The sequence below is a fragment of the Cylas formicarius genome, unplaced genomic scaffold, assembly GCF_029955315.1.
Source record: "Cylas formicarius isolate icCylForm1 unplaced genomic scaffold, icCylForm1.1 PGA_scaffold_8__14_contigs__length_24414737, whole genome shotgun sequence".
NCBI classification, from domain to species: domain Eukaryota; kingdom Metazoa; phylum Arthropoda; class Insecta; order Coleoptera; family Brentidae; genus Cylas; species Cylas formicarius.
Genome location: NW_026844361.1, coordinates 15528844 through 15552519, shown reverse-complemented (window position 1 = coordinate 15552519; position 23676 = coordinate 15528844). Strand labels below are relative to the sequence as shown.

General features: G+C 33.7%; 2 protein-coding genes across 6 annotated transcripts in view; one reads left to right on the top strand and one right to left on the bottom strand.

Moving 5' to 3' along the window:
* LOC132706791 (fasciclin-3) overlaps window positions 1–23676 on the bottom strand; it is a 448477-nt gene that overhangs the window by 136203 nt on the left and 288598 nt on the right. The window contains exon 1 of one of the 5 annotated variants that reach the window (XM_060678332.1): window positions 8219–8236. The exons of the other annotated variants lie outside the window; for them this stretch is intronic. The gene's annotated coding sequence lies outside the window, so the exon portion shown is untranslated. Of the gene's footprint in view, window positions 1–8218; window positions 8237–23676 lie in introns of those variants that run through there. 5 annotated transcript variants of the gene reach the window in all.
* The window catches only part of LOC132706790 (uncharacterized), a 242995-nt gene that overhangs the window by 151607 nt on the left and 67712 nt on the right, over window positions 1–23676 (top strand). The window lies entirely within an intron of this gene.

Here is a 23676-nt window from a genome sequence, read left to right as displayed (position 1 = left end):
CGAAAGTAACAAGACGTCCCGCTTAAACCACCTTAAGCACTCAGTCTCAATATTAGCGGAGCAATAAACCAGGCCTAACCCGCGTGTCGGATTAAAAGGGAACTCGAAAAAGGCGGTGATAAAACACTTATCGGATAAAACCCATAGCGGGAGACGCGTTAGCGACGCATCACGTGATAATAGTGCCTAATTTCGCGTCGGAGGCGGCGCCGCGACGCCTGCGGGCACTTAACATAGCGTCGACGGTATGCGGCATCTGTGTTCCGTGCCCGGGATTTACGTAATACGTAAAAGGATTACGCTAACCGTAAAACGAAGAAGGAAATTTAAAAGCGTCGCGACGAACAATCCGTATCCGGGATCATTGTTTTGCATCGACGTCGGCATAAAAATATTCTCCCAAATTTTCCGGATCCGACGATAAATTTTCACTGGGTCGATTTCGATTTTGCCGTTTCGTCCCCCCTCTCCATCTTTATTTCCGTCGTCGACCCTTAATGCACGCCGCTGCATCCAAATGTTCGCAACCGTGCGGCGAATATGTAATACCTCGGTGTCGATATGAAAATTTGATGGGGAGAAAATCGACGATCAAAACTATAACGCGAGGTATTTTCTACGTGCCGCCATTTTCCTGTGCACGGTTGACTTATAACCCCGTCCCTAGTACCCTAAAATAATCTTCTAGGGTATCGCTTATAAAATAATAAACACTTCTCAATCTAGATTAAGATATGGATAAATAAATATAATCAATAAAATTTCATCGAATAAAGTGTATTTCTTGTTGTATTGCCATGTTAGGAAACATAATGCGTATTTCAATATATTTATGACAATGGTTTCGTTTTGATCATATGCAACACCTATTTAAAATAATAAAATAAATAAAATAAATAAAAAAAAATAAAATAAAGGAAGCCTATGTTAAACGGTTTCTATCTAGGAAACCCAAAAGGTGCCGAAATTTTGTCTGCTTCAATACAAACGGCAGCATGTAATTGCATTTTTTTGAAGATATTAAATATACAAGGGTTTGAAAAAGTTCTCTAACTGACAATTCCTTGTGTGAGTTTAAGATAAGTCTATATAATTAGAAGAAAAAATGTTGAGATTTTCACTGTGATAATAGAGCTTATCAAATATAAAATTCTTAATTATCATTGTAGAGTTATAAATATAAATTTAACAAAAGAGATCCGTTTAACTCCAATAACAGATTCGAATATCTCAATTTGTTAATCTCCATAGCTTCCAAGAATCCAATTAATTTTTTGCTTTTTGATTCATCACGTAAAATATGAAAATTTTCGTCAAACATATATAATACGTTTCTTAAATTGTTTACCTGTTTGTCCGATATAATTACTAACCAAAACTAACCAAAACTTTCTCGCTAGGTTCTCCTCAGTATTTCATTATTTTATAATTTTTGAGTTAGGTGTTTTTTGACACTGTTTTTAGTTATAATGTTATGTATCAAAAATTAATTCTTTTTCAAAATGTTCTGTGGATAAAGAAATTAAATACGCAAAACGTATATCGGAAAAACGGGTAGAACATTCAAAAACGCATTATCAAACATAAAAGTGGATATAAAGATGATGTTTTTGCTTGTTTCACTGGAAAGACTTCTTTTTGAATCATATTAACTCCACACACAAGCGCAGAAAATTTACCATAGAGTTGGAACTAAACAACTCTTTAAAGTTTCTAAACTTAACTATAATTAAATTACAGGACAAATTAGATTTTTCCGTTAACCCTCATAAACCCTCACACAAGGATCTAGTAATTCGTAATAACTCAAATCATCCTCACACACACAAAATGGCTGTCTTTTATTCTTCGGTCCGCAGACTACTTAATACATATACCATATAAATTTTAAAAAAGAATTACCAATTATAAAACAAATAGCATTTAACAATTGTTACGAACTTTTCTTTAATAGATAAGGAACTCTCTATCCCATTTAAATACCGAATCCAAAGTTTATAAAACAATAAAATACATAGGAGAACCTAGCAAGAAAATTTCGAAACATTTATCTAAATTTCGTCTTAAGATTGCTTTTAAAACTGAAAACCCCAGTGGAAAAACGAACATAAAAGGGCATATAAAAATAAAAGCTCGGATTCTAACTATGAGAAATTGAGAAATGCACAAGTTTGATAATTTTGATATTTTACATAATGATTCAAAAAAGCAGAAAACCAAATTTGCTGGAAGCTATTGAGATTAACAAAATGAGATATACGGATACATTACTTAATGACAAATTGTTGAATTTAAATTTATCATCCTACAACAGTAAACAACGATCTATCACTACTTGTTTATATATAAACATGTCGGAATCTTGTCATATTTGGGATTTGATAAAGGCACGGTGCCGCTGAAACACTTGTCAAACCAGTAAATAATTGTGAAAATCAGAGCATTTTTCTTCTAACTCTAATGCACGCTTAACAGCAGTTAAGTTATGTTGTCTTTTAAAATCGAAGAAAAGCACAAAAAAAATGTTTCTATTTAGACAAACGGTAATAAAATACTTTTTACAAAAGTTCTGGATTCCTCCTGCGTCGGTTTTTGCCGAAATTCGTCGAAATTGCTGACGTTTCGTCAATCATCCTGTTGGCTTCTTCAGAGCTTGACTGAAACTGGCTCGTATTTTACTCTGTACCTGCTTATATATTGTTTGAGGGGGGGGGGCTATTGAGGATTCCCAAATTGGTGACAGGTAGAGACCTGAGTCGCGGTTGAGATTCTTATAGATTTCTAACAACCAAACAACAACAACAAACAACCTCACAATCTTAACCGCGACTCAGGTCTCTACCTGTCACCAATTTGGGAATCAGTCATCCGAGACGGTGGTTATACGTCTTATTAGTACAGGTACAGAGTAAAATACGATCCACTTTCAGTCAAGCTCTGAAGAAGTCAACAGGATGATTGGCGAAACGTCAGCAATTTCGACTAAGCAAAAACCGATGCAGGAGGAATCCAAAAGTTTTGTAAAAAGCGTTACAGTAGCCTGTGGAAGTTCCTTTAAAAAGGTGATAAAATATTCTTAACAAGTGTAACATTATAACTTTAAAATTTCCCAACTTTTTTGTAACAAATAAGCTTTTTTTCCTGCGGTACCAAGTATCTAATTTTTAGCTAATCGCTAATTTTAAACATAATTTCTGATGATGTACTTTATTCACTTTTCATTTTATGCATTAGGCATTAAAACATTTTTTTCAAAATAGTAATAAGTGATAAATAACAGCCAGGCAAGCCTGCATGAAACGGTTCCTATCTAGCAAAGCAAAGTTTTCCTACTTTGCAATTTCAGCTTTTAACACAGCACAAGAGTGATACGAATTATTTTTTTTTATTTAAGGTTCCGTTTTCTTCAACCCAAATATTTAAACATCGTATTGAATTTCTTATATATTTTGTATATTATGCAACAAGTACGGTAAACGGCATTTGACCCACGAATTTATTTGACACGAGCGGAACGCAGCGGAGCGACTTATAAAGTTTGCCGAATTTCTTGCAAACTATACTTTTTCTACGACCGTTACTTATTGGGTACATTTTCGCAAAACAACAGGAATACATTCACTGACATGACCGTCAGAATTGACAAACGTCAAAATTTGTTCAGTGCTGTAAAATCTCCAAAAACATCCGATTGCTCCCAAACCCGTGCGGTAAAAACTTGGAAATGTCCGCAGTGCCTCGGATCCATGGGAAACGAAACTGACGTGGTAAAGTGACGCTTCCCGCACGCTAGATCGGTGTGTAGTTAGGCCTTTCTTTCACGGACGGGAGTAGAAAAAAATAATTTCATTTGATCCCAGATATTAACTTCTTTCTACTATGGATATTTTTCCTGGAGGATGAGATCCTGCAGTTGCCTTCTTCAGAACTTAACTAAAACTGGCTCTCATTCTACTATGTATCTATGTGCTTATATATTATTTGAAGGGGGCGGAGCTAAAGGAGGGCGCGAACATTGTCTCGGATGACTGATTCTCATATGGGTGTGTTGGGAACTTTTGATAGGTGGTCAGTGATGTTTTGAATGCTATGAAGGACAACTGTTGCAAGTGTGGGATTGCTATCGGACTCATAGTCTTTGGAAGGTTGTGTTGAAGCGCATTTTGGGATGAAACGCTTAATATATTTTATGTGGAAATTATTAGAGTAAGGTGTTCTAATTCTGGGTGTAGCGACTTGGGTTGAGATAATTTTACGGCTCCCTGAACAAAAGAGAAGGTAGCGGATGATTTTTGGGCCCGATGGTGATCTGACAATGGTATCGAGAGAACACTCATACCACAAAGAAGAAAGGAAGGGGTAAGGGTAAACAGCAGAGTGGTTTTCCGATAAAGAAATTATTGAGTTCCAAGAAGATATTTTTTACAGATATTTAAAAGTTTTGGTTGATATTGTTAAATCAAAAAGACGTAAATTATTTATTGTATGTGCAATGCTCTAAGAAAATGATCTTTTAAACATTTCTTCTCGATATTGTGGTATTCTCAATATATACTTCTTTATTATTTTCATTTATGATTGCTTGATTGCTAATATATTCAAGATATATCACTTCACTTCTTTTCATTTATTTCAGAAAATAGAGAGAGCACACTTAAAATCATTATTGATTATTTGCGAAGAGTTCTATCAAGAGAGATAAACATATCGTCATGAAAAAATCTGTACGAAAAGTGATTTTGTTAAAAAGGTATTCAGGAGATTTATACTTGATTAATTGAATAATTTAGATTTAGATAAAAACGTGTGGAAATCACTGATTTGGGCAGTCGAACGGTTCGAACCTTTAAAAAAAATGAACCGCACGGACCGTTGCAGTTCCAAATTTAAAATGTCGATCCTCTATACGCGGCAATTTCGAAATACCTCCGTTAAAAAACGACCGATTAAAACGGTAACGGGAATTTTCCCACGGGCAAACCGGCACGGGACAGGGACGAAACTTTTTTTTTTCATTTGAAAGAGAATATAATTCGACGATGGGTTAATTAAAAAAGTTGGGGATTATATTAAGGCCGAGTTAAAATGTCAAAATCGACTGCGAAAGAAAACTTTAATGGCTCGGCAACTAAGTTTCCCGAGGGCGACGGGGGAGGGAGCAAAAAAAGGCAGGGAGAATATAGATGAGTTTCGTAATATATAAAAGTTTAAGTGAAGTTTGGCGGAGTACCCCGCCGATTTAATTCGAACCCGATCGGGTTGGGAAAAATTAGAAGTTTCCTCCTCCTTTTTGCGTTTATATGTACATCGGCTGACTTTAATCTGCTTCGTCTACAGAAATGAACGTTTAAAATAAGCGACCGGTTAAGACGAATATTACTTTTTAGTCAACGACGAAATTTTTTTGTGTCTAACGAAGCTCTTAGAATATTCGAACAGGATTTGAGCAGTTGACAGCACTTTCAAGATCAATACCACCAAAATTTGATTAAACTACCAAAAAACATGTACCGGGTGACACTAGGGTGGGTGAAAAAAAAAAGCTATTTTTTTGGATTTGACGCACATAAACTAATTGCCAGTTGAACTGCGGTGCCTTTTACTTGATGAAAATCCATTTATCAGAATAATAAGAACTAAAAGTTGTTGACAATTATTTCGACGACACTGTGTCTTCATCAAATGTAATATTTACAAATTACCTGCTACCATATATACCGAACAATGACCATAAAACCTTAATTAATGTAGTTGTGAGAATTTAAATTTAATAATGAGAGGTATTTAAATCTAATTGATAATTAAGCAATACCTTCCAATGTCTCATTTTGTTAATCTCCATGACTTCCAATAAATTTAATTTTGTACTTTTTGTGACTGTATGTAAAATATCAAAATTGTCGTCAAAAATTTGTTTTTCTGTGTTTAAATGTGTAGCATAATTAGAATCTAGACTATTGTTTTTAAACGATCTTTTATGTTCATTAATGCGTTTCTTGAAGGATCTACCTGTTTGTCCAATATAAATTTTAGGAGAAGATCTGCATCTCACACCTGATTGTTGAGATTTTGGACACTTCGTTTTATTGTTTTTTAAAAATTTTCCTATTGTGTTGTTAGATCTGAAAGCTATTTTTAAACCACATTTTGACAAATGTTTTGAAACTTTTTCACTAGGTTCTCCTATGTATGTAATTGTTTTAAATCGTTCGTGTTCTGTACTAGGTTTCGGATAAATAGAGTTTACTGTTGTCTGGTATTGTTTTTTATTTATAATTTTATCTATAATGCAAGGATTGCAGTGCAGTTTGTTTGAGTGTATATAGTAGCAGGTAGTTTGTAAATATTACATTTGATAAAGACACGGTGATGTCGAAACAATTGTCATGTAAAAATATATAATTTCGTGAAAATCTGAACTTTTAGTTCTTATTTGTTTTGTTAGTTGTCAGTTACCTCTAGAAAGTACTTACCACATATGAATTTTTAATTATTAATTAATTTTTCAAAGATATCCGAGGTCGAAGATTGAAAAATTTAATGTAAAATAATTTTTTGTTTTGAATTTCGTTGTTGACTGAAAAATAATTATCTTGAAATGTTTTCAATTATTCTAATAGGAAATTTAATGCCATACAAAACAGGTGTGTTTTCCCATTGTAATCCCAATGGGTACTTATATTTGTAACTTTTTAATAAATATTTTCAATTTATCCATTAAATTAGTAAATTTTGAGATTATTTATTATCTATTTCAGAAAAAAAAGTTGAAATATCAATAAATAATTAATAAAAAAAGAATTCCGTTCCACCATATGAAATTTTACACCTTAATACAGTATTAATAGAAAAATACACATTTATTAGATTTAGTCATACATATCCGCTATTATTGCAGTCAGGAAATAGTCCTTGACAATCTTTGACAATTTGCAGCAAGTATTGAAACTGTTTTTCGTTTTTCGTCAAACACTGATTATATTCATCTGAAGTCCACAATGAAGTCAATGATTTTTGAGAAACGAAGTTACTCAAATCCTTTTGAATAAACGAATTGATGTTCTTTTGATCCATCTCAAATTTTTGAACAGTAGAATATACCATCTCGAGTTTTTACAGCTTCGACTACCTTTTTTTTATATCGAGTGGAATAGTACCATCAAAGAGTGATAAATTATCAATAAAATTGGCAACTAGATTTGTGTCATCCAAAAAAAAATCGATTTTTTTATCCACCACACGTGACACGTTTATTATGACAATCTTTTCGTGGACAAGTATTTTTAATATAACATCATATATATTAAGGTATTTTTGACTTATTCGGAGCTTTCTAGACATATTTCGTATGTACTAACCTCTACATAAGTCTAACCGTTTCTAAAGTCTAAGTATGTCTGTCGATTTCTGTCTGTGTTGATATTTTAAAATTAAATAAATACAAAAAAAACAATCAAGCATTACAACAACGTGACTCGACTTGGGTTTGCAAATCAATATTTGACTGTTTTATGTTACCTAAATTAGTCATTTTTAATTGTTACGGTTATTTTATATAAAACTAAGATTTTTTTGCAAAAAGCCCTAATGGTTCTAAACTACTAAAAGTTTAATATTGTTCGTTTAAAACTCTGTTTTTTTTTGGATTTTTTTCATTTGGATATTCCATTAATGTCTTTGATACATTTTGACCCTTTTTTAAAAATAAAACAAATTTAAATTTTTTTTATGTTAATAACTTTAATAAGCGGGCATGATTTACAAGATTTATAAATTCCCACCGATTTCGAAAAAGAATTTATTTACTAAAAAATAGTTCAAACCTGCAGTTAATCACGCAAAAATCTGGTTTCGCGAACCCCACCAAAATTAGTCGACCGCTAACATATGACCCCTTATATAACTAAAACTTAAAAAAATGACAAAAAAAGACCAAAATTTATGCGAAATTATCATAACCAGTGAACTCCAGGTATGAAACATAAAACATGTCCATTTGCAGGCTTCTAATATTTAGCACTAATAAGAAATACTGAATCAATTCATAATCATAATTTAACACAACCTATCGATTAAGGTAATGATTAAAATATCAGAATAACATTAAAACAGCACACAGTAGATGATTTGCTTAGCAAAACAGCTGTAGTCGAAAATCTGATATTAAAAAAAAATAAGAATTAGTCCAATGCCTGCCGACGAATAGATGTGAATTTACCTGATTATATACTTTGCTTGGTATGAAGACATGCGCTTACAACGTACCTGAAAAAAAAAAAGGAAAATTCTTAAAAAAATAACTTGAGGAAGTAAAAACTGCTACGGTGTTGTTCAGGTTTTATTCAACGAACAAAGGGTCATTAAAATGGCGTTTTAGAGATTATTCCGCCGCCATATTCGTTTTAATTTAAATCGCAATAAAAAAATGCGGTCGAAGCAATTTTCTTTTGTTTCGACGATTTATTTATTAGGTTCGAGGCAGTAAAAATCGAACGCATACTTTCATCCTTGGCATCAATCAAATATTGATTGTTTTCTTTCAGTAACTGGTTTTACTGAAATATTGATTTTTGAATAATCTGCAAAGAACTTAGAAACTGATTAACGACCCTTAACATGGATTTAAGTCGCGTGACTAAAAATATTGTTTTGATTAGTTAAATCAATTAAATGATCGATAAAGCAAGAAAAAATTAAAATTTCTTCGAATTTATCAATTTTTCCTTGAATACCCATTTTTTTTTCCAATTCGTGTAGTTAAACTTTAACGAAAAAGCTCAAACTTGAAGAAAAAAATTTAAAACTTTGCGGATGTGAGAATAGATATAACCAAGCTGTATTGTATTATATTGTGTGCGTAGGTTATCTGCAAACACAATGTCCCAATGTTAGGTCTGATTTTCTATTGATAAGAATATCTAAGAATGGAAGGTTGTTATTAGTTTCTATGGTTCCAGATTCTCGTATTTTAATATATCTGAAATGATGTTGAGAGTTTTAGGAATAGGAATTTTAATAAAAAGGGATTCTACGTCTAAACTAACAAACCAGAATATCTTGTGTATCTAATGTACTGTATCTAATTAATCCAATGTAATCAGTTATCCGAGACGGTGTTTATGCCACTCACTTAGTTCCGCTCCCCTCAAACAATATATAATAAAATAATACAATATAATTGTGTCTACGTGGCTGTGACCATCATAAATACTATTTTTCTACTCCCGTCTGTAAAATACCTGATTTCGCACCGATCTAGCATGCGGGAAGCGTCGCTTTACCACGTCAGTTTCATTTCTCACGAATCCGAGCCACTTCGGACATTTCCGCGATTTTACCGGACGGGTTTGGGAGCAATCGTATGTTTTCGGAGATATTTCCCACGCTTTGAATTTTGACGTTTGTCAATTCTGACAGTCATGTCAGTGAATGTATTCGTGTTGTTTTGCGGAAATGTACCCAAAATCTAACGGTTGTAGAAAAAGTATAGTATGCAACAGGTTCGGTAATCTTTTACCGCACTTGTTGCATAATATACTATTACCGAACGTGTTGCATACTATACTTTCGCAAAACAACACGAATACATTCACTGACATGACTGTCAGAATTGACAAACGTCAAAATTCAAAGCGTGGGAAATATCTCCGAAAATATCCGATTGCTTCCAAATCCGTGCGGTAAAATCTCGGAAATGTCCGAAGTGGCTCGAATTCATGGGAAACGAAACTGACGTGGTAAAGTGACGCTTCCCGCAATATCGGTGGGTAATTAGGTATTTTACAGACGGGAGTAGAAAAACCTTTTAACTCGCTCGTTTATTAAACACTCGCTCCGCTCGTGTCAAATAAACTCGTGAGTCAAATACCATTTACCGGGTCACCTGATCATGAGAAAAAAGTGTAAATAAAACTTTTCGTTACTAGTGTAATGGCAAATAGCCATTATGAGCTTATTTTTTAACGGATTTTGAAAACCAGTTTCAGTAAGTTTTTGTTTCCACTAGGCTGCTATTCGGAAAAACTAGGTTAACCTAAAAAATTAATAGTTCATTACATTAAATGCTATTTGCCATTAGACAAGTAAAGAGAAGTTTCATTTACAATCCAGGAAGTGTCGTATACAAGAAGGAGGACATTCTGAAAACATTCTATCGCACATAATTGATTCAAATAAATACAAAAATCCAGTTCCAAAATTAATGCATTTGATGTTTTGTGTCAATGTAAAACTTGTCTTAACGTAATACACGTTGATATACGACTTTCAAATCGAATCTACCGACATTGCTAAGGTTTTATTTTCAAAATATTGTGTTGAATTGTCCCAAAAAGAATTTGAAAATAAAAAAAAATACTGTTCTCTTGTTCCTGGCAAAAAGTGTTTGCAGCTTATGCATTAGGGTGCTTCATTTTTAGGCGATATATTTTTTTTCTCTGTGCTACCTGAAATTCTGATACTTTATAGAAAATAAAAAATTTTACCGCAGGATAAAAGGCTTTAAGTGCAATAGCGGCTTAGCACAATTAAAAATTCATTTTCCTATTTAAATAACACAGAAAAAAAAAATTTTTTTTCGGTTTTCACTTGATTTTTCGACGTGAAGAATTTTTTTTTGGGAAAAACGCGAGTATAGCTTTTGTAGACCAACAGCTTTTAAGTTATGGAGCTGTGAAAATAAATCTTCATTATAATTGACATGAGATCATTTCTAAATTAGGACTTATTATTTTTACATTATATCGCAATTAATTATAAAAAAAAGAACGCTTTATTTGATTTATTATATGATTCAAGTTTCTAATTTCCAAAATTATTTTGGAATTTAGAAACTATTCATCTTTGTAACCCATTGTAATAAATTTTAATTAGTAAATAAAGATATGTAGAGGTGTAATTTTTTATGTTATTTTGGAGTTTCTGTTGACTCAACCTAAAAAAAAAATTTTTCTGTGTTATTTAAATAGGAAAATGAATTTTTAATTGCACTTAAAGCCTTTTACCCGGCGGCATCATTTTTTATTTTCTATAAAGTATCAGATTTTAAGGTAGCACAGAGAAAAAAAAATATCGCCTAAAAATGAAGCACTCTAGTATAAAAACAATACGTACGCTACGTTACATATCAACTTTTTAAAATAATAAAACACTTTCAACAAAAAATTCTAATCTTTGAATCTTTTGTTTTTATAAAAAAATAATTTTATAAAAATGAATTTACTTGTCTGGTTTTTTCGTTCCTGTGAGCTTATTTTTTAACGGGTTTTGAAAATTTTCGTGTCAAAATGTTGCAAAAAAAGTACAGGTTTTAAAAAGTTTTTATTTCCACTGGGGTGCTATTTGAAAAAAACTAAATTATCCTAAAAAATTAATTGTTCATTACATTAAATGCTATTTGCAATTAGATAAGTAAAGAAAAGTTTTATTTACACTTTTTCCCATGATCAGATGGCCCGGTAAGTAGTATTTATGATGGTCATAGCCACCTAGGCACAATTTTCAAAAATTAAATAAAAATTTCGCGGTAGTAGCAGACTTTTAAACATTTCTACTTTCTCTCTACTATAGGAACGGAGAATAAGAACGTGATTACCGAAAGTCACCGTGTGGCGGTGGTATTGATACAAGCGCATTTCCTTACGTCAGCGATGCAGACCAGACCCAGCCGATCTGTGGCTTGACTACGTGCCAAAAAATTTCCACGTTTATTAAGCGATACCGCAGCAACTTGCATCCTCCACACACACACATCCCGTTACTTCGACGAGGAAAATTAGTTTCCGCTACCAATTTTCCCGTCGCGTCGATTCGGTCCGGTTTTTATTTAGTTTTTATTGGTTTTGCTTTTATAGACCGCCGGGAATTGCTTTATTATAGCTTTTAACCGGCCAGAAAGCTTCTTCGTTACGCTCGGAGAAATGAGTCCCGGTTTTCGTTCAAGGAGTCCCGCGCAAACAAGCAATCGAAGTTTTCCTTTTTCGCGTTATTTTGCCCCTACCCAATAGCGTGCTCGTTTGCAGTTCCAAAAAGGCGAAGCATTTACCTTAAATGAAAGAAAAAAATTCGTTTTTATTAATACTTCAAAAAAAGAAATATGCTTATAGAGTTCGCCAAGCGATATACCGTTTTTACAGATAGCGCACAATATCATCAGAGACATTCTTTGGATATACGTTAGCATATGCACTAAGGATATACTGTAAAATATATGCCAGGGATATCTTATGAATGGATAGCTTGCAGATACACGACATACCAAAAATGTCGTCTAAATAGATGGCCTGAGGATATCCCCTTGCGTCACAATTGGAACATTAGAGTAGAAATAAGGGAAAAAAGTGAAAAAAATATAAGCTAGTTTTGTTTAAAACAGTGTGACTTTTGCATTTCTCTTAAACTTAATTCGGTTATGGACATTTTTATCTCATGTCTTGTACAAAAATCTAGGGATCGTAAAACAAAATGAAACCTAAAAAAACTAACTTTTGAACAACTAAGAAGGAAAATACTTTTTTTAGATTTGTGGTGTAAAGTATATCCTTGAGCCGTCTTAAAGATGTCTCTTAGCTGAAAGAGTATACCCTTCGATATACGCTATGTCCCGTCAGATATCCCCACGAGGTCTTACGGATGTTCTTATGCTATTTGGGCCGGTACTTTTTATGCAGGTCTAACCGCAGGCGAACCCCGCTTGTGTTTCTCTTTCGAACCCTCAACAAATAGATTCAATGCCACAATGCCCGTACTTCGGTACTTGGTGCGTACAAATGCTGACAGCTGACGGATATGTGTAATATTTCATCCATTTTTATTAGTCCTTCCATTGAGAAATCCATTCTTATTTCGAAATACATAATTTTCAAGCAAAAAAATTTGAATGACGTCTTTAGTCGATGATGAATTCGGTATTTTTTCCGCTTGTGCAGAATGGTAGCTGACGTTGTCCGTCACGGCAATACTGTTTGGTGGAATATTGGGAAGCAATTTTTCAGAAAACTTTTTTTGCAAGATGTCTGCTGTCATATTTTCGTGGTGGTCAATCTTTGCTTCTTTGACATCTTTTGCAGGAAATAACAAAGCGTTATGTACCCAACCAGTTTCCTGACATGAGCAATGCATAATTATATATTCGAATCGTAGTAAATTACGTTTATATAAAAGCAAAAGCTAATTCACACTAATATTAATATTAATATAAGAATATTTTGCCATTTTTTGGGAGTTTTTGGTGTTTGAACAATCGAAGCCCATCTCACTAAAAAGGCTTTTTTGCATTTGTAAAGTTTTAACAAACTGAATATCGAAATCATTTTTACCCCTAGTATTATAAGAATGTTTGTACGACCTAGGAATTAAATAATCTTGTAAGTAGGATGGAAGTAATTATTTTTTATTTTATATATCATTAGACAACTCAATACTCTGAGACACCGGCAACCACCCTAAAGACCCAAGCATGCACGAATGGGAGTGTAACGTGTGCAACCCAGAATAGCCCGTATGGATTTATTTTGTAGCACTTGTATTCTATGAACATCAATGTTTTTACAAGAAAAGCGAATTACAATACTGAAAATGAGGGCTGATAATAGCATTAAAAACGAGATTGCTTTTGAAAAATCATTGCTGGGAGGGGGAAAGTTCGTCGCAAGTAGCGCCAATCGGCTTTTTTTTTTTTAAAGAAGACGCTTTGCTTATGTTTGTCCTAGAGGGACGCATTGTTTTTCTACCGTACTCCTGCGGACCACTATAGAACTTTCGCAAAATCGATGTTATTTTATTGTGAATACACCCTGTATAAAGTGTCCTTCATATCTCGTCGAACTTCAAAGTTACGCCAAACTTCAGTAAATATTAAAATTTCCACTGGTAATTACAATTTAAAATTATATTTTTTCAAATATCTCTTGCCCCCTATATTATAGACGAAACCTTAAACTCTCTCTCGACACAGTTTACAATACTGTTCATATATTTACGGTTAATAATTTACTCTATAAAAGAGCAATTTTCAGGGTCTTTTATAAATAAAACACCTTGTATATAATCGGAAAAATGCGTTAAACAAAAATTATAGCGGCGGGTCTCCAACGTATTACGGATGTAAAATTTTTCCGATCGGATGAATGGCTTTGCAGGAAAAGATGTTTTTCTGGATGCCAAAATAACCACAAAAATTAAAAAAAAAAAACTTGGCGTTATTTTATTGCTCCCTATTTAAAGATTCTAAATGCGAGTCCAGACTTCTACTTCTTTCCCGAATCTGAAGTCGGTAGCTGCAAATTTGTAGTACTTATTATGTTTTTTAATATTGCACGGAATATCGCGAACACCCTGTACAATACTTAAAAACCGTAAATACAAAAGTTTATGCTGTCTATATGGGCTATATCGTCATGGAAACGAAACTGACATCTGAAACACAGATTTGAAATTATTGCCATTTTTTACTAAGGAACCTTAATGCCGAGTGCATATTGTTTACCACTTCTAAGTAATTTTTCCCAGAAATTGATAGCAAAGTATCATCCGCGAAAAGTTTGACCAAACAATTTTTCAAAATTTTGTCTAAATAGAATAAAAAGCAGAGGTCCTAGCACACTGTATTACACGTTATTAATCCTTGTTACATAGAATCTGATAGATAATCAACTATCTACACAAGCACGTTGCCTCTGATCCCATATGCAAACAGTTTATCCACCAGACGTCCTCCATCAATGGTCTCAAAGGCTCTTTGAAGATCAATGAACACCGCTAAAACTATATTACCGTCATGAATGTCAGACCTACATTTCGAGCGCACATGTAGAGACGAGTGTTTCTCCCGAAACCCAGACTGGCGTTTCGAAAATTAGTTTATTTTTTTCTAGGAAGCTAGGCAGCTGCTTACACACAATTGTTTCTAAAACTGTGTCTATAACCGATAAATTAATTGGACGGTATTCTCCAGGTTTACTCGGAGCTGGTACTTTGGGTATAGCTACGCTTGTCTTGATCTCTTCGGGATTTTTCCTGTCTTAAGTGAAGTATTTATTAAATACTACAATGGATATCCGATTGCACAAAAAGTATTTTTCAAAAAGGTTACATCGCATATGTTATCAGCTGTTGATTTCATTTTCAATTTCCTCAAGATTGGTTTGTATATTTGGAACACTTGCTGCAATGTCAACAATGCTTTTTGCATAGAAGTTGTTAAAATTTTGTTTTGTATTACCCAAATCATCTTCAAATTTAAGATGGTCAAAGTTGCCTGCATTTCTGCGTTTGCTGTTTATTAATCCCTTTAACTTAAGCCACATTTTCTTGTTGTTTCCTTTACACCGATCAATGCTTCTTTCAAAATATTTCGACTTCTCACTTCTGAAAACCCTCACAAATGTATTTCTTGTGGTCTGATAATTACGCCAATAGGTCTGCAACTTAGTATGCTTACACATTTTATAAGCGATATCTCGTGCCTTATTTACCTCGTACCTCATCCAAGTAACTTTATCATTAATAATTTTAATCATTGGTACTCTCTTTTCTACAACCTGCCTTATGTAAGTTATAGAAGATGCGTATATCATATTAGCATCGGCAGAATTATAATATCACTGCATACCATACAATTCTGAAATGATTTAATTCTTGATTCTTGAGTTTCTTGATTAATCTGGCATCTGAAATTCACTTGAGGTTTTTCTTTTAGTGGCTAAATAACATCCAATAAAATCTCCAATTATTATCCATTTGAATTTGACAGATGTTCAGAGCTACCTCAAGTAAGGACTGTTTGAGGAAGATTTATAAAAAGCAGACTAATATGAATTAATACAAAGTTTAATCAAAAAAAATTTCTTTGGCTAATATCTTCAATACGACTCTGGCTTGTGGTACGTGTGCTGAAAAGAATGGTCCCTTCCGGTTTACAAAAGGCGGGTCTTAAACTCATTCCGAAGTCAACACCATAAAAGGTTGTAAAAACGGTATATGGTTTGGAGAACTCTAACTTAATATAATTTAAGAATACTTTCCACTGTTAACCACTTTCGTTGAGTTTATATGAAACTGGATCCCTGGCAATGAAACGCATACATGACTTTTGAACCCTCTGTGTTCTGTTGATGTCACACAAATCTAAACATGGCCCATATACACTATATAACAAGAATTAATGTGACTTAAAACCAGTCAAAATTATTTTTCATTACTTTCACATCAAATGTCTTTTTGGATATAACATTTTTAGATCGCTACATGCAGTGCGTATCATCTCATTAGCACTACTAGTGTTGGAGCATTTTATTTCTTCACGTAATAGACGTATATAAAAATATAAAATATAAAATTGCAAGCAACAACTCGAGGTTTAATCTATCGAAGGCTTTTTTTGACTTGACCTTTATCAGCGGCTCTAATTACATCTTCTGTGGCATTTAGTAATGCAGGGACTAAAACCCTAAAGACAGTATATTATATTGTTACAGATGCTCTTTATTCTGATAATTCATAATTTGATTGACTTTCGATTTTCCTGGTAGTATACAGGTTACTAAAATTTGAGACAGGAATTGACAATATTATTTAGAAAGGGGAGAATAATAGGACAGCTCAAAAGGGCCATATTAATATTTTATTCTGTCGATTCAATAGTCTCTATTTCGAACAAAAACTATCTTATATTCCCTTCATCAACTGTGTAAACTTTAAATGGCACTTCAAAATGTGTTTCACAAGTATTTCTAGTTGACGACAGCAAAAAAACATGTTTATTTTATTAGGGTCGTTCATTTAATTGTAAGTTTTTTTATTTAGATATTTAGACGATATTATTTTTTCTAAAGAGTATTGGAATTATTTAAATTAAAACCTTATCTTTTACTGAAATCATTTTTTCTATAGGAAAAGTTAACCAAGGTTTGTGGTTTTTGATTTTTTACTTCGTCTAAAGGGGGACTTGATGATACCTGACCATTTGACTATCTGCTGTTTAAATATTTTGGTTAATTGCCTCTCTTATAATTTCCCAAAGGCCATCTTGGCCCCTGAGATCGATTAAACGATCCACGTTCTGCTAGATTTCTATCTATATTAGAAAATACTCTCCGATGTGCTTGTCGTCTTTGTTTAAACGGCCTTTCCAATATATACATATTTGCAAACTTATAAAATACCAAAAACAAGCTAAATTTAAAAAAAAAACTTCGGAGACAATGAGAACAAAAAAACATCATAAATGTCAATATAGCAGCAAAATAAAAAATATCAATTCTGTTTCAAGGCCCACTTTACACTTTTTGATGAATGAATGAATGAATAAGATTTTGATAAGAAAAAAATATAGAAAAGAAGTCTAAAAGTCAACGCAAAAAAGTTGTTGCAGTGTTTGTTAATAATAATTATTAATAATTATTATTATAAATTGGAGAAGTCTGTCTTACGTATTTTTTTTACATTCATCAAAGGACTACCCCTTATTTTTTTAAAAGTGGATCAGAGTCCTTCAATTTAGTGTGCACGTTTCCAATATTTTTTGTAAATTTTTGCGTCAATCTTAAGTGCCTCTCATCTTTTAGGACTTATTTTTTATATTTTTTATTTCATTTTTTATCTATGGAACCGAGCGGTATGAGAAAAGATTTTCAGCTACCTCATTATTTCCATTTCCTGTTTCTATTTCTATATTTTCAATATTTGCAACTCTGTGAAGTATGTTTCGTCAGCTTGGATGTTGATACGCTTACTTGTGATTGAACTAAAACGCGAATAGACATTTTTCACAAAAATCTCCAAAAGTTTTTGCAAATTTCATTCGTTTTCATATATAAGGGGTTCTCAGAATGATAGTTCATTCATCTTTGGCTGCTGGAAGGTTTAATGTACCAATCAAGCATAACAACAACAACAATGCAACAGTATTGTTAGTCTCACTTTCAATCGTGAACTGAATATACTGATGGTATCCATTAAAAATCTCCAATGTTAAGTCTGAAACACCTGTGCAAATAATATCGTCGACATATTTCTTCAAGAAATGCATGTGCCTAAAAGATCATCCATCACAAACTGGGTGATTATAGGGCTGATATAACTACCTATAGGAGTATCGGAAATCTGTTTGTAAAATTGTCCCTGATACCAAAAAAAGTTTGAGTCAAAAATGAAATCTATCATTTTAAGGAACTCTGTAACGGAACTAATGGTATATCCCGAGATAGCTTCCCATTTTTTTCTGATACCTGATTTTGCTCAGGTCAGCTTTTGGTCAGCAGCGTAACGTTTTAAGGGTAGTAGGGGAGAGTGGGGCAAGCCGGCCCACTCAATCTTTTTATTATTTTTTGTAGCTTTTAGGTCGATTTATTTTTGACTAACTTTAATTAAATTTAAAAAATAGTTACTTATCAGTAACTTTTTTTTTAAATACTTTATAAAATGAAAAATAAATAAATATTAAAGGTAAAGTTAGTCAAAAATAAATCTACTAAAAAGCAACAAAAAATAATAAAAAGCTTGAGTGAGCCGGCATGCCCCACCCTCCACTACTACCCTTAAAAAGTTACGCCGCTGACGAAAATTTGATGTCGACAGTCGGTCAGCGTGGAAGGACGAGGCGTCTCGTTTTTCGGCAGCTTAGTCGGTTATTTTTGAGCTTAATGTCATTTCTTTGGGCTACGTTTGATGTCCGGACAGTTTGACAATGCAATTTATCGGAGCGACGAACAAAAGGGAAACATGTCGGGTGGGGTTTGTTAGATCGGCGTGTCGCCAAAAAAAGGTCCCCGTCGGAAAATTGAGGTTCGGGTTTCGATATGTGACGTGCTTCAACATATTTTTTGCGGGGTTTATATATTTTGCTAACGGCAGATCATATTTACACATATGACGTAAGCAGTCACCAAAAACTCTCTCAAATCAAAGGAAAACGAAAAACTAATGGATCCATGATAAATTATGGGCGGGATTAAAATAGCAATAAGCACATAAGCTAATTTATTCCCTTACAAACTCAAACTTACTTTGTTTCCGCTAATAATCTCAGCATATCATCGATCATTGCTAATTTAATAGACCCAAGCCCATAAAATATTCAGAAGTGGGATACGGTACTTGAGCCGACTTTAATTAGCCTGAACTGATTAATAATGAGCCCTGTACTCCTAATTGAATTCCGCTTCTATCAATATCAATCGTAATTATGTTGTTGGACCCTCCGCCCCGCGAAGGGGGTGGCAATGAATAATTCCCGACCCGATCCCGTCGTAAAAAAGCATCGAAAAAAAAAAACTCTTTCAAGGAGAGCATCGCCCGGGAAAGTGTCACTAAAACGTAGGCGCGGGAGGTCGAGAATAATAATATGGAAATGGGGGGGACCTTCAGGAGTGCCCGAAGATGACATTGTCGTAAAAAATTCATCCCGCCGACTTCATTTGAACGCTATTACCCTCGATCTCGAGAGAAAGGGCTTTTTTTCCAGCAGTACTCCCAAAAAGCAGGGCACCATAAAAATGTGTGGCACGGATGTGGCGAATCGGCGCTGCTTGTCATCTTTTATTTTGACCGAAATATTCCTTGCGAAATATTCCTGTGTTTTGGAGAGTATTAAACTGCAACTTTCTGAAAATTGGTACTGAATTCGATATTCTTATACTAAAAAGTGTAATAAATTTGTAGCACATACAAATAGAGAGAAGAAGCTTGAAATAATTTTTATCCACACGTAATTTGCAATCATTTTAAATAGAAATTGACAACAACATAAAGCCTCATGTTGATAAAATAAAACAATGGTATGATTAAAAGGATTGTGAGTGAAATGATATTGTTTAAAAATAGGTGAGTATATAATAATAATATTAATAATAAATATCATTTAATAATAAAAAAAATATATACAATATTAATATTTTTCAAAACAAAGTAAATCTATCAAAGTAATCTATGGACCCGCTAAAGAACTATTTACATAATTAATAATTTGCGCACTACCTATTCAAAAAATGGATGAACAACAAATAAAATATGAAAAATACCTGCAAAATCGGAAGAACAAACTAATTCCGACAACTAACATACTACAGAAAATTCAATTGAAGATAAAGAATTCGATAACTCAATATAATCCCTCGGTAATAACATAATTAGTAACACATTATTAGGAAAACTGTACTTGTAGCAAATAATCTTGGTACCTTTTTTTAAATGAATATAAATTTAAGTTACTGAATTCTTGTGACAAAGAATTATAAACACGAATTGCGTTGAATGTGAAAGATCTACGAAACAAGGCACTCTGATGATGTGGCATCGTTAGTCTGTACCTGTATCTTACATTCACAGAATGGATAGTACTCCTAGGAGTAAGCCGCTCTCTCAGCAAAGTGGGTGAATCGGGGTTATGGATAATTTTCATAACGAATATGTTGAAATGAAGAGCTCTTCTATGTTCCATTTTAAGTTGGTTATGGACCCATAATAAAACGAACACAAACATTCTGCAACCTATGAATACGGCACTTACACTCCTTATCAATAAAAAAAAACCATACACTACATCACAGTAGTCAAAATGTGAGAGAACATATAACATATATAATTATTAATTGCAACGATTCGTTTTACAAGCCCGGAAAAAGAAGAGCAACTCTTGCCATTGAGTATAACGTAAGATAAATTTGAAAATAAAATGTTGCAGAAACGTTAAGTGTTATAGTACTTATTTTTGTAGAAGTAAGTAAGCCAAAAGGAAAAACAATCTCTCTTTTTAGAATAATAGTCGAGCTTGCAATGTCCAAGAATAACTTCACATTATAATGAAATAGGGCATATAGAAGAAATACCAAAATCAGGAAGTCCCAGAAAAACTGCGTTTTTTGAGAATTGGAATTGGAATCATATCATATCAGATTTTTTCATTTCTATCTGTACTGTCTTCCTTCTTCCTGAATCAAGTCTTCACACGATTTCCAATAACTGTTATGGATTTGTAGAAGCCATGCCGACAAATTGTTGGTTGTTCTTGTTTATTATTGTGTTAAATAGGTTAACTTCGATTCAAACTTAAGAAGTTACTGTTCACACACTGGTATTTGTTAAACGCTACCCTCCACAAAATTTCCCCCTCTCTTCTGCACAAGTCCCCTAGACCGAATTCAATACTAAGCATGCGGACTTCCGTCATTCCCGAAGATTTCCAGAACACACTCGAACACTCAAGAAAATTCAAATTTTCCCGCCAGAGAGAAGTGGCTGAGGACGTCATAGGTCATAACTGGTGACGAATCATGGGTATAAGGTTTTGCTTACGGTTTTTTTTGATTATCGTGGCGTAGTACATCAAGAGTTTTCACCACCAAGTCGTACGTAATTGTGAGGAAACAATTCACGGATTTTGCATCACTTTTGGATCCAAAACAAAACCACAATAATACCACCATATTCACCAGATGTGGCCCCCTACAATATTATTTCTGTTTCCAAAACTCAAGAAACCCATGTAAGGAAAAAACGTTGACACAAGTGTATTATATCTGGGGAGATTACTTTGAAGGAAACAATATTAGTTTTGATAAATAAACAAATATTTTTTGATAAAACTTCAAAGTCGCCTTACTTTTTGAACACACCTCACGGTGAAAGTAACTAAGGTTTCTGCTAATGGGTGAAATTGAGTGAAAAATCATAGTTGAAATAGAATCACCCATACACTGCTAGTGGGAGGCGGAGCTAAGAGGGGGACGTGAACAGAGAATTTATGAGTAGTAGACACAAAGCGCTGTTTCAAATTACACTTGCAGAAGAAATAAACACAAGAAGGTAGTTAAATCCGGGAAATGAAATATTTACGTTCAAGCAAAGACCCTGCCTAAAAACTAAAATAAAACAAAACAAATCAAAATTGACAAAATGTACACAGTCTTAACTTTTAAAAATTTTCGTTGAGAATAAATAGGGGAGGCGGTGAGGCAAGTGGCTCCCCTGGGGCAAGAAGACCCACCTCAAAAATTAACCAAAATTTTTTTTTTCGTTATTACAATTATAAATTAGATCATTTTTAGCCCTTTGCGTAATACCGGGGGTAAAATGGACCGCTTAAAAATTATAACAAAATGCTATTTCATATTATTATAAGCGAGTCATAATTAATTTATTGAAAGTTTTATTTTTTTGGATAATTCTATGGATTTAGCCTAAAGCCAGAGCTTTCGAAAAATCTTATAAATACCAATAACACATTTTTTAATCAATAGAAAAGTAGTTACTAATCAGTAACGTTTTTTTTATTAAATACTTTTTAATAAATAATTATAATTATTATATATAACGTTATAAATCGGGGAGAGTCGCCAAAATTGACTTGATGGCCACAAACAATAATAAATAGCTTAAGTGGGTCGCTTTGCCTCACCCTCCCCTGCCACAGGATGTAAATCGACAACTTTCGACTCTAATCCCCCACCCCCCTTTGCTGAGCTACTAACCGACGACCCAAGATCCCGGCAGACGCTCCATTTTTTTTCACTCCTTTAAAGACTCAACCGGTTGTAAATTCTTAACCGCTTCGGTGCTTCTCAACAAGAACCTGGTACATTTCCGGAAGAAATTCTCGTATCTTTCCATCTGCGCGGGCACACGGGTCGCGTTTGAAAGCGCCGTCTCTCTTTCGTCCGAGAGGAAGCTTAAAAGGGCCTAAAAAACCTCGGTGTATTGTGTACGGCGTATAGCGGCCCCGTTTCTTCTTTATATAAATCGCGCCAAATCAAATACGGAGTGTTCTTTTTTCAATAGAAGATCATAATAGAGAACCATAGTTTCATCTCCCGTCACAATGGTTTCTGTCACGGGCTTCGGTTCCGACCCACAGAGTTCCAAAAAAGACAGCGCACACTCGACACGGCGTTGTTTTTGAATAGCCTTATGCATACCTAAATGATCATGCAGGATTCGACCTTGACCTTTAAACGTCGATCACTCAATACCACCTCTTCCACAATCGCAACAATATCTTCCGTTATGACCTCCACTGGTCGACCAGTTCTTGAATCATCTTCAATTGACTCCTGCCCCATTCAAAAACGTTTTGCCCATTCTTTCACTACAGAATACGAAGGAGAACTTTGTCCGTACACACCATCCAGCCTTTCTTTAATAATTTTAGGTGCTAACCCTTCTTTTGTCAAAAACTTTATGACTGCTCTATACTCAATTTGCGTTATTTGCGACATTTTTTCGGACACGTCTTGTTTAAAATGCTGTCAATAAAAAACTATTTGACGCAAGATTTCATATTTTCTTTCGTAGCCTACTAAGATATATATTTAAAAGAAGACAAAGTTTTAGCGTGATACTGGAGCTGCATCTATGCTAGGCCGGGAAATTTTGACGCTAACCTCGTATATACAATATATAGACACTATCTTTATTCAAGTAGGACCCACAGTCCTCTATTAACTGAACTAATGTTTAGCTTAGGGTTTCACTGAGATGCCATGGTAGCTAAATAATAAAAATATCGAAAAATAAATTTTAATTACCTAATTTTCGAAAACAATTTGCTACGGAATTTTCTTACCGTATACGGCAAGAAATCAAATTAAATCCGGTAATAACAGTTACCAGTAAATAATTTTACATACCACTTAAACCGAATATCCCAGATTCTTTGCTATAACTACCAATTTCAATTTCGAA